The sequence below is a fragment of the Protopterus annectens genome, chromosome 1.part1, assembly GCF_019279795.1.
Source record: "Protopterus annectens isolate FY-2018-M chromosome 1.part1, PAN1.0, whole genome shotgun sequence".
In the NCBI taxonomy this organism is placed as follows: domain Eukaryota; kingdom Metazoa; phylum Chordata; order Ceratodontiformes; family Protopteridae; genus Protopterus; species Protopterus annectens.
In genome coordinates this window covers 42,801,987-42,815,061 of record NC_056726.1, presented here as the reverse complement: position 1 = coordinate 42,815,061, position 13,075 = coordinate 42,801,987, and the positions used below count along the sequence as shown (strand labels likewise).

At 42.1% G+C, this 13,075-nt stretch overlaps 1 protein-coding gene across 4 annotated transcripts in view; it reads left to right on the top strand.

Moving 5' to 3' along the window:
- The window catches only part of ARHGEF10 (Rho guanine nucleotide exchange factor 10), a 2,254,368-nt gene that overhangs the window by 1,666,445 nt on the left and 574,848 nt on the right, over positions 1 to 13,075 (top strand). The window lies entirely within an intron of this gene.

Here is a 13,075-nt window from a genome sequence, read left to right as displayed (position 1 = left end):
TTCAGTAAAGTAATAGCCTAATACAGAAACCTATGTTAGCAAGCTTCTATCGGTAATTACATTATTACTTGTACAGAATATGTGACAGAGTTTAGTAGTAATTAACTAAAAAGACAAGGATGTCACCATAAATGAGCTGTACTGAGCCTGTGGAGTAAAGCACTATTTATTAATGGGCATGAGCAGAAGTGAGCTTTAGTGCTCTTAAGTACTTCTTCACAGAGATGTTTTGCAAGCAATGCTTGTCCCAAAAATTGGTGGATATGTTATTGAAGTGCAGGACTTGAGTTCACAGGGAACTGCAACAGATAGGTCATTGCTACCCTTGTTTGCATCACAGACTGGGTTATAACAACTTATTTCCAATGTTCCCTTAATACCCTTATTATCCAGCTAGGATTTTTCAGTATTTATTTTTAACAAGTGGTCTAGCTGGACTACTTTCTAGCCAGAATCTCATTACAGCAAAAATGGTACAAGGAAGTTGAGGCAAAACAATTGATCTGATGTTGTTAATCTTCATTCCATTCATCACCGATGAGTTTGGTTCTGAGCCCTCGGAACAGAGTCAGCCTTATACCAAAGCTTGTGACAGCCAAAAACTCTCGAGATAAGAATTACCTGTAATCCCCTTCTCCCTATTACCTCAGATCTCTTTTGCCGCGTTGTCGTAAAGCCGAGTTCAAACCAGCTCTCAGCTGTCTTTGATATTTTTGGGATATTTTGATATTGTTGATATTTCTAAATAGTTGTGTGTTTTCAGATAGTGTGTTACTTTCCTGTGCCTGTGTATCACTAAGTCTTCTTTCCAACTTACCTGTCAACTACCTGTTGGTAATTTTTGTACCATCACTGGTGCACACCTTTCTCTCTACCCGCTGTGGTAATTCTTTTATACCATTGTTGGTATTTTCTCCCTACTTTCTAGCTAGTTATAGTCGTGTGCTTAGTTGTGGTAATCTGTTGGTTTTCTCGTCTTGTATTGTTGGTATTCTTGGCATTAACATGTCTGATAAAAAGGGCGCTTCAGGCTTCAAACAATGCCTGAAGTGTGTGAGGAAAATGCCTAATAGTGACCTTCAAGATGATTGTGTTTACTGTTTGGGAGTGCCTCATCTCTCAGTACAACCCCCTTGCTCCTTCTGTTTTGGGTTTAGCTCATGTACCTTGAATGAGCGTAAAAATAAATTAATTTTGAAGGGCCTTCTCAAATCGCCTTTCTCAGAGGTGCTCTCCGCGTCAGAGGGTTCACCCCCTACTAGAAAAGAAAAGAAGAGGCCACATTCCGTTCCCTCCTCACCCTCTGGAGAGAAGGTAAGACCGCCAAAACCAAAAATTCCAAAGCTTTCTGCTCTGGAACAGAAGTCTTCGCCTACGGCACCGTCTTCGGTACCATCTATGTCTATAGCATCGATGCCGACTTCCTCGGCACCAACAACGTCTATGGCACCAAATGAGACTGATGCAAAAATTTTTACCTCAACCCTGATTACAACTCCGAGCCCTTCCATGGCTCAGATAACTCAGATAGACATTGCTGCTCCTATAGTCTCAAAAATGGAGACAGTGGTGCCGTTAGACGTGCAAGCACAAACCCGATATTCCCCATCTGTGGACCTCTTCTTGGGACAGGCTTATAGTCCCTTCTTAGAGCATCCAGAGTCCCCTTCGGGGATATCCACTAGATCCACCAGGAGCCTCTGCAAACTCGATGTGATGTGACTTGTGGACCAGCTGCTGACAGCCAGGAGGATTCCTTCTGATTCTAAATCCCAGTCCCTTCTAGGACTTGGGTTTTCTGCTTCACAGACTCTATCTTACTCTCCTCCTTTGTCCTCCTTGCAGGTTCCGAAGCCCTCTGCGCTGACGCCTCTCTTGGCACCCTCGGCTTCGGTGCTGATAGTGGATCTCACTTCTGCCCCGGAGTCAACTCTTTGGCCTTCAGTTCCATTGGAACTGGATCTTCCTCATGCCCGCGATTGGACTACAGGCCCCTCAGTTCCAAATTTGGCATCGGCCTTTTCTACAGTGCCGTACACGGCCCCAGGAATCCTATCGGTACCTATCCAGCTTGAGGCTCCACTCCTGGGAGCAGGCTTAACAGACGGGGTGTGACCCTGGCCCGAAGTTGTCCTTCTCGGTTCTGGGCTCCCATCCCTCTTCAGGCAGCCCTGCTTTCCAGGTGATGGAGAGGGCTCTTGCCTGCATGAGCAAGCCTTCGGCGTCAAAACACCTGTGTCCTCCCCCCTGTGCTGCAGCTGTCACAGGCCACCATCCCGGATTGAGCAGGGGAGCTGCACGAGACCCTATTGCAGGGTGCTCTTTCTTCTGGGTTCTTCTTAGAAGCTCCCACTAAGGAGGTTCCTAGGAAGAAATCATGCAAGTAGAAGCATGTGGACTCTCCTCACCGAGGATACAGATTACAATGAAAGGGAAGGGTTCCCACAATCACCCCCTGAAGATGTCTTCTTCAGAGACATCCTGGAGATCTTGAAACAGAGGGGTGATTGGAAGCCCAAAAACCCTTCCTCGGAGAAATCATACAGGCCTTTTGTGCTTGACCATCTACCTCCTGGGTGACCCCGCCTGCAAACGAGTTGGTTCAGCTTGTGGTGTAGCGTGCCTGGAAGAACCCTGACGTGGTTGAAGCAATCCCCATGAGAGCAGACAAGATTCTTCTCTCCCCCTGAAGAACATCCTCATTGGTCAAAAGGTCTACTGGTAGATGCTATGGTGCTGGTGGCAGCCACCAAGAAAGAGCTTGCTGAGGAGAGCCACACTGTTCACCGACCTAACAGGGAGTTCCAAGCAGTGGACAAACTGGGGAAGTGAGTTTTTGCTTCATCAACCTTTGCTATCCGGTCATTGAACTACCTGGCACATTTCACCAGACTCCAGAGAGACCTCATCTCCGAACTGTCTGGTACTCTGTCAGGAAAGGTGTCTGACGAGGTTAATGACAAGGTAGCCTCGCAGCTAGTGACCCTGGAATCAATTTCTAATTCATCCGTGAGGTTGATTTCACATGCAACTGAAGTGGCAGCCAGAGCTGCGGGTTCAGGCGTAGTTATGAGACGTCACTCCTGGATGCACCTGTATGACTTTGCAGATCCTTTTAAGTCTTCCTTCCTTAATGCTCCAGTGGAAGTGTCTTCCTTGTTTGGCCGTAAAGTGAAGGACACATTAGCCAGGTGTGAGCAGGATGGTAAGACACTGTCTGCAGTTGGTGCACGTTTCTCCACTCCTCAGCATCCCTTTTCCAGGAACCAGAGGACTGGGAAATTGTGGCACAAAAAATCTCAGGGTTCTTTTCATGACACACATGGCGAGTTCACCCCCAGAGGCAATGGGGGCAACTCTTTTGAAAGATGCCCCTACAGAGGCAGAGGGGATTCACGTAACCAGGGTTCCAGAGATTCCTTCTCTGGACAACCCTATCAGTGCTCCTGAAGAGCGGCTCGATTGCTTTCCTCTGGAAGCAGTCGGGGGATGTCTTTCTCTGCACCTCATTGCCTGGCTATCTATTGCCACCGACTCTTGGGTGCAGAAGATAATATCCAGAATTTACCAAATCCCATTCGACTCCTACCCAAAATCACCAAAAAGAATCCCAGACATTCCACCCAATCTAAGGGAAAAAGCACCTCCACAAATAGAAAAGCTGTACTTAAAAATATTCAGCCAGAAAGTCCCACCAGACCGGATTTTACTCGAAGTTCTTTTTGATGCCAAAAAAGACAGGGGACTGGAGACCAATTTTGGACCTCAGCTGTGGATGGTCACGGTTCAGTCCATTCTCCCTTTTCTGGAGGAAGCCGATTGGATCTGCTCGATAGACCTTCAGGATGCATATTACCACATCAAGATGGACAAATGCTCCATAAGGTTCCTTCACTTCCGGCTGGAGCCAATCATTACCAATTCCATGCCCTGCCCTTTGGACTCCATACAGCCCCCAGAGTGTTCACCAAATGCATGGCAACAGTGATAACTCACTTGAGACTGCAAGGATTCCGGGTGCTTCCATATATGGACGACTGGCTCCTCACCGCCCCCACCAAGCATCTACTGGTAACAGCCTTGCACTATACCCTTTCTTTGGTGCATCGCCTGGGAATATCCATAAACTGGGAAAAGTCCAATCTAACTCCAACCCAAACCCTGGAGTTTATAGGGGTTAACGTTCAATACCCGTTCTTGCTTGATCTCTCTTCCAGATCACAGGCTTCAAAGACTAAGGATCCAGCTCTGAGTGATACTCTGCTACGACTTGGTTTTGGCTCGACAGGTCCTGCAGTTGTTAGGGTCAATGGTAGCATCCATATCTATAATACCCCTACCAAGGTTTCACATGAGATTCTTACAGTGGCTTCTGTTAACCCAGTGGTACCCAAATTAAACAACCATTGTCCTCCCAGATTCGTATTACAAATCGGTGCAAACTAGGTCTTTCTTGGTGGATGAAGCCAGATGCAGTACTTTGGAGCTGACGCTTCCATCCCCCTGAACCCAGTGCCATCATGACCACGGACGCTTCCCTGATAGGTTGGGGGGCCATTATCAGGGAATGACTGTCCAAGGCACATGGTCCGATTTAAAGGCCAAGCTGCATATAAATGTTCTAAAACTGAGGGCAGTGCTTTTGGCATTGCAAGCACTTCAGTCTGCCGTTCCTTCAGGAACAGTTGCTATCCAATTGGACAACATGTCAGTAGTTTGGTACATCAACAAACAAGAAGGAACCAAGTCCTATCCCCTATGTCGAGAGGCCATGAGAGTTTGGCAATACGAGATAGCTTCCAAATGATAGCAATGCATATCCTGGGGAAATCCAACGTGATCACAGACAAATTATGCGGGTACATTTTCCTGCCTCATGAGTGGTCCCTCAACTCCAACTTAGTGGCAAAGATCTTCAGCCATTGGGGTCAGCCTTGCTGCAACCTATTCGCCTCCCTGTCCAACCACAAGTGCAGCAACTACTTTTCCCTAATTCCCCCGCAGGGGGACTCCCAGAGGGATGCTCTTCTTTACGATTGGCCCAAGGGACTACTTTATGCTTATCCTCCCATTCCTCTGATTCCTCAAGTTCTGAAGAAAGTTCTTTGGTTGAAAAGCAAAATGATCATCATAGCACCATATTGGCCCCGACAGGTATGGTTCCCCCTTCTCTGGCCTCATCTTCTTTGCAGACCATGGATCTTGGATCCAACTCCAGATCTGATCTCTCACCCTCAAGGGTTGAGCCACCCAAATTTGTCCAGCCTCAAGTTCACAGCTTGGCTTCTCCACTTCCAGCGATTGCCAGGCATTGCAATCTTTCCTCTCCAGTACGTGACATTATTCTGGCTTCGCATAAACCATCTACCAGGAAACTTTATGCTGACAAATACAAATGATTTTCAATTTGGTCTAGAAAGAGAGAACTAGATCCCTTTTTCTGCACCCATCTCTGCTGTACTCCAGTACATATCTAACTTTTTCGAGGAGGTTGCCGAGGCATCAACTATTCATGTGCATTTAGCTGCCATTTTGAATTTTCACATTGGTTTTGGTGACTCCTCTTTAATTTATCACCATTTGAGCAAAACCTTTTTGAAAGGAATCTATCATTCAAGACCTCCAGTTAAGCAGCCCACAGAACCCTGGAGTCTCACGCTTGTTTTGCAAGCCATGACACGGCCCCCGTTGAGCCGGCAGCCATGTGTGACATCAAGTTTCTATCTTGGAAATCTCTTTTCCTGGTGGCTATTACTGCGGCCAGACACATTTCCGAGCTCCAGGCTCTTTGTACCAAGCATCCTTACTTGATTTTTCACAAGGACAGAGTATCACTACGGACCAATCCTTCTTTCCTGCCGAAAGTAATTTCCGAGTTCTCATTAATCAGACTATTGATTTGTTTGTGTTTTTTCCTAAATTTTCCAACAAGGGAGAGTATTGCTTACATTTACTGGATGTTCACAGACAATTGAGGTTTTTACTTAGACAGAACAAAAACAATCAGAAATCAGACCAGTTATTTATTTCTTTTTCTGGTCCAAAAATGGGAAAGTCACTCTCTAAAGTGAGTCTATCCAAATGGCTCAGAGACACTTTATAATTTTTATTTATAACCTAGAAAGGAAATCTGTTCACCAAACATCAGGGCTCACTCCACAAGATCAATGGCAACTTCTGTGGTGTTTCACTCCAGAGCTTCAATGGACAACATCTGTGCAGCAGCTATGTGGGCTTCCCCCCATACCTTTATCACTCATTACAAGTTGAATCTGGTCTCCCAGGGAAGGGCGATCTTTGGTTCACTGGTGCTCAGGAATGTTCTTCCATAGGGCCACCCATGGATATAAGGTAGCTGGGGACTCTGTCCCATCGATGATGAATGGAATGAAGATTAACAACATCAGATAAAGAAGTTATGTCTTACCATAATGTTCCATCTGTGTTGGTGATCTTCATCCATTCATCATGTCCCAACTTCCTTCCCTCCTAGAGGCTCCTGGGGAATATTTGGGTCCACTTCCTGGATAAGGTTTTTTTGCTCATAGACAGCCTCTGCTTTACGTGTTAGGGCAAACTCAATCTGAGATAACAGGGAGAAGGGGATTATGGATAATTCTTAGCTTGAGAGTTTTTGACTGGCATGAGCTTTGGTATAAGGCTGACTCGGTTCTGAGGGCTCAGAACCAAACCCATCTGTGATGAATGAATGAAGATCAGCAACACAGATGAAATGTTATGGTGAGACATAACTTCTTTTCACATTAATTACATTACAGTCTATCACCCATACATAACGTAGCACTGATTCCAAGAAAATCAGTGAAGTGCAAAGCTATCAGTGACATGTGTAAGTCCCACCAAGGCATTCTGACTCAGGAGATGCCATTGTAGGCCTATGAACTTTTAAGTACAAGGTAACCTAGAGCATTGATCTTGATGTAGGATCATTATCACTTTAAGAAAGAATGATAATGTCATGTATAATTCATATGTCATCATAGCATATCTATCCTATGTGATCTCATCACTCTGATTCCCCTTGCTGCATATTTCAGAGGCTTCTGATTAATTCTGAAAAAAGGTTATGTTACCTGTTTTACACAAGATGCCGTCTTTTATGATTTCTCAGAAAACTGATCTCATAATGTCTGTAGGTGACAGTAATGAGTGAAATAATTGGCATATATACTAGCAGTATTTCATTGTATTAGTATAGAATTATCACTAATATTGTATCCCCACTGATTGCGGCAATATGGCATCTTAGGCATGACTGCTTAGTATTTGTCATACTAGTTGTAGAGAATGCCAGTGTAACTGCATCATCTTTGGTATAAAGCCTAGATATGTCAGCTGTAAGCCTACATGCCACATGTGTAGCATGCTGTTACAGCCTAGATGAAGTTCTAATGAGTTGAAAGAGAAACAGATAAAACAATGACACTAGATGCCCTTTAGAATTTCTGCAATATTTCCTTTATATTGGCTCTGCTATTCTGCCTTCTACTCATTCTACATTTTGAATTGTTTGCATCCTTTTATACTTTCACACACTTTCCAGAAAGTATGAGTGTGATTCAAAAATAAAGAGGCAGTTATAGCACATTTGCACTTGTGTTAACAAGCCATATAAGTGAATTTAGGTCCTTCCTTTCTTAGAAATCTGCATTGTTCTATTAATTTTCATTCATTCCAAATTGCACTGGATTTCAGATCAAGTATACAGAAAAAAAGAGAGTGTGCTATGTACATCCCCTTTGTAACCTTACTCTTTGACAAGTAATCCGTGTGTGTGTGTGCGTGCGTGTGTGGTTATATGCAAAAGTGTATTGCACCCTGGTTTTACTGGAGCAACCAGACCTAACACTTTGTGTCAGTTTGTTGCCCCTTCCCTTGCCTGTAGTATCCAAACTTCAGATGTATTTTAAGGAGCACTTGTTTGGTAGTATTATTTTCCACTTATGATGTTAATCACTGGGCAAGTTTTGTATAATTAACACATCCCTGATAATATGGCATTTCCTCTTCTTCCACAGTGCCTCAACTGATGTGATACATTATACTACTGTATTAGTTTAACGCTTCCATTCCTCCTTCCATTCCCATTTTCCAGTCCCCATATCTGTGTGCGTGTGTGTGTGTGTGTGTGTGTGTGTGTGTGTGTGTGTGTGTGTGTGTGTGTGTTACACAGATAAGATGGATACATGCATTAAAAAGTGTTTGAACTAGAATTAACTCATTAGTTTTTTAGTCGTCTATATCCTCAGACAACTTTATGAATGGTGATTACACAAGACGTAAGACTCAAGAGGTTACAAGTAAGTGCTAGTTAGTCAACCATTATGTAGTTCACAAGCAACAGAAAACCAAGAAATACAAAGATCTATATTTTTTATTTTTTTGCTTTCTTTACTTGAAAGAATTATATAGCACTGCTTAATTCATTTTTGGAAACACGAATCACAGAATTTCAGTGATAATATGGCTGTATACACAAGAACAAGTTCAGTAGCCAGTTTGAAGTAAAATAAAGTAAATAATCTAAAATGAAAAAAAAATATTTATATATTTACTGTGTTTTCCATTGTTAACTGAAAAAGCAAACAGTAACCTTTTTCAAATAATATGACTAAGTTGTGCTTACTCTGATGTGATTAGTCTTGTAGTTATATTCACAACTGTAGGACAGTTGTGATATACTGCAGGATCTGTGCCTCATATATACATTTATACACCTTTGACTGCATTTTTCGTATAACTACATTTACTTTAATTTCTGCCTGGTCAGGTGCTATAGTTTTATTTTTTTGTTGTTCCCCCAGCCCTTAAATCATTCCTGTCTATACCATGCACCAGCATTTCTCCACAACCTCTGCGGCCAGCCTGATTGAGATGGGTAACTTGAGACAATGTAAGCACTGTCTCATGCTTTTTGACAATCATCTGTTGCTCAAACAGCATAACACACTGTTTGAGAAATGTACATATATAGTGGCACTGGAAGTTAAAATCTCACATACAAACAATTCGGACTTCAGGATCATCAACAGTGCGCCATACACCACACCTCAACATGGTCCTGATATTGCCCATAATCCATCACATGCTGACGTTCTAATGAGTAACTTGTCTAAACCTCAAAGGCCTCCAAAACACAACACAGACACAAAGCACCATTAGCAACACTGTCTGTCTCTCTGTCTGTAACGCCTACCATTTCACACAGCACAAGGAGTCCCAGAGTCATGCATGCTAATCCAGTAAGGCAGGTATCCACTAAACCAAGCATTGTAGTTATAGGTGACTCCATTGTAAAACCTATAGATGTACCTCTTACCTAGCTGAGCAAGGAAAGAGTGACTGTAGTCTGTCTGGTGCCAGAATCCATCAGATTATACACGCACTCACGTCCTTGAACAACAAGTACTAATATGACTCTGTCGTAGTACATGTGGGTACCAGTGACTTGAGATGTACCTCTTTGAACTATATGAGGAGAGACATGATGGGGCTGTCAGGCTATGTGTCCCAGGCAGGTATAAGCCTAGCCTTAAGCAGCATTCTAGCTTCTCTCACGATGATGCTGTGATATGAGCAAGAAGTAATTTGCTTCAATAATTGGGTTAGTTTTTGGTGTCATTCAAAGGGGTTCAATATTTGTAAGCTTAGAGTGAGACTGAGATTGACAGACCACACTGGTCTGCCAAGGATGGCCTGCACCTGTCCCTTTATGTTTTCAAATAGTGGCAAAGACATTATGCATCCCCATAGTGCCTTTTTAGACAGTGTTAACCAGATATAGCTACCAATGTTAATGAAGAAAGCAAAGGAGAATATGTAGAGTACTGACCAATACTATTAGCCTAAACAAAAACTCCATACAAACCCTCCTCACCTTGGAAGAAGCAGACATGTTTATAGGGAATGCGGCATGGTTTAAAATGGTGGAGAATACGCTGACTGCAGTGCTGTGAAGCCGTCTCCGCACATTTAGACCAACCAGTGAACAGAAGGGAAAAAAGGCATTCTCAGGGCTGGTATTCAGTATGCCTCTGTACCAAAGCCTTTAGTGATTCATACAGAGCTTTACATAAAGGGGCAAGGCCTTGTATGTGATCTTTGCCCATTGTGTAAGCACCATACTCCATCAGCAGATGTGTGTACAAATAGTTTTATATGTAAGTATTAAGATACCTGCCCTTGTGAGCCATTTTAAGCAGAGACAATTTCCCTCTCAGACATGAGAATCAAACCCTGAACTTTGTGACTATGAGGTTGACACCTTAACCATTATACCAACATGCAACCCCACCCCAAATTTGCAGTTGCCCCACAAGCACTGCCTGGTTAAGTGACTTGCACAAGGTCACACAGTAGGCAAATGAGATCTGACAGACTCAAACCCTGTACTACTGGAACTACCACTGCAAGCCTTAAACCTGTATGACAGCTGCCAGACAGTATCTCTTTTCAGTTGTATGCATTTCAGGAAGCCAGCACCACTGGAGCACTGGCTCATATAGTAGCAGATCCCTTTATTACTTTTATAATGTTAATGACCTCATCTCTGACATCATGCTTGACAAGTGATAAAACTTTATAAATTACCCAAAGGCATGACAATGGAACAAAGTACAGTAAGTAGAGATGTACTGTGCAGCAAGGTATCCAAAGTATGTCTTACTACACTTAATTGCTGTGTTGTGCAGTGTACTTCCAAACAGTCATATAACAGGGAATACTTGGATTTGCTGGGATATATCGGTTTTGTAGTCTCTTTTCCATGTAGATCCATCCATAACCCGTTTTTCCCATTTTTGCACATGGGGTCATTGTGTCATGTCAACAGTGGCAGTCATCTAGAGGCAATGTTCACACCAGGTGACTATCTTCATATTACCTTATGGTGGAGTAAAACATATTATTATAAATATCTGCAGTGCATTGGAAAATATGTTGAGACCTGCATGTTATACTAGCAGACAAATTGTAAGAAGTGCTGGTAGGCAGGTTAATTTGGTTAGGACGTTTTACACTGCCGTACAAGGCATAAGAAATAGCTCATAATATGACCTGATGCAAGTTACTTAAAAGTCAGTGGGACTGTATTACCTGAATAAAGGCTGTTCTGTGTACAGCAAAACAAAATGTTAACATTATCTATTGATTTAATAACACTATTAAATGGTGTTGTCTCTTGTCTAAAAGTAACAGTATTTTGGAAGGTACTCGTCAGCACAAGAGTGCATAGTCCACTTTAATACACTATTCACTGCTTTGTGCAGTTCAGAGACATATATCAATATCCATAGATTGGCTACTAAGACTGCATTCCATGTCTATAAATAGTGGTGCTGAATGCTACTGTAGTGAACAAAGTGAGCAGGATGCTTGTACACCTCTGCACAATATATTAATGAATGCCAGAGAATGACATTAAGGTAATTTTTTCTTATAAATTCAGCTTGTATTTAAACAGCAGAAAGAAAATAACATGGCAATGAATAAGATGGATTTTTCTTCTTCACAGTTAGTTACTCTTAATGCTGGTCTGAAAGAAATGTCTATTGGAAGCAATTGATAACTGTAAATACAGGAAAATAGTTAAGAGAAGTACATGTCCATAACTTCAAAAGAGACATTAACAAAACACTGTATCTTAGAGTAGCATCCATTTCCTGCATGCAAATTTACAGATGTAAATCCTTACTGTTTTCTAACCTTTATAGTCAGGTGAACAGCCACTCAACTAGCAAAAATGGTTCTCTCCTACCTTAAATTATTGCAAGAGTGTTAGTAAATTGTTAGTTGTTTTACTGTATCTAGAGGTTTTAAGAACTATGTATATAATTAACCTTTGTAAATAATGTTTTGATGAGTATTTTAAATGTATCTGCTGGAACCTTTCTCCTTGGGCCTCCATTGAAAATGGGCTTTGCCTTTTCAGACTTTGCCAATTAACAGACGCAAAAATAAACCATTTAAACATAGCACTATCACCCAGGCCCCCAGGCAGTGTCCCCCAGTGGTACTGAGGCACATCTGATTGATATCACACCATAGATTAGCACTGAACAGCCTTCCCCGATAATCTGGGTTGAAGCTTATTTGTTTTTCCCCATCCAACATATATGATACACACACTAATATAAGGTTGTCATTCAGCTATCCACTTTCACAACTAACCTACAGATCTGGCTGCTTTAAAATTTTTCGCTTGTACTGCACTAATAAAGTAATAATAGAAAAAAATCCTAAAATGTCATCTAGTTGTCTGTATGTTTTGGTGATATGTGTGCTCATTGCAGGTTAGTGTTCCCCAAGGCTTTCACGGTAACATGCTGGCTACTTGCCAGATGTAAAAAGCTTTTCGCTGAACTTTGTGACCGTAGCAGGAGTTGGTACTTCCTGCCATCTCTAAGGGCTGAAAACAATTTGCAGTGTATTAAATCATGCCCAGAAAAAAATATGGTCAGACTAGAAGAGATACTGTGGCTTTATGGAGCTTTCTTTACTATAGAGAAAAATGCACATCTTTTATTGTATGTTCAGTGCATGGAAATTATTATTTCTTCATACTTTGAATTCTTGTTTCCCAGATCTTGATTAGCCGTGTCATTGTTTAAATCCTTTGTTACGATTCTCTGTGCATATCATCATTTTTGTGCATCAGCAGATTATAGTGTTTTGCAAAAACTATTAGCAAACACAGCCATTCAATAAAGCAGATCTGAGTGCAGGAAGATAAGATGAGGGATTAAGTGAAAGTTGCATTTTTGTTCAGTAATTCCCAAATGTAGCAGGTTTGTATAGGACATTGTATATTCAGATACCTTCTCCCTAAAGCATTTGAATGCTTCACACTGCGACCTTTTAGGAATCCTCATAATCTACTGGTTGCTTCTGCATGTAAAAGCTTCTACAGATCTATGTATTGCAGGGCTCAAGTGTACCAGTAACTGTCATGTTACCCAATCCTAAATGTTCTCTTAATCTCTGTGTTTTCATTGTATCATTCCTCTGTAAATTCTTGTTTTATCACTATCTCAGTACAACATGTGTACAAATTGTC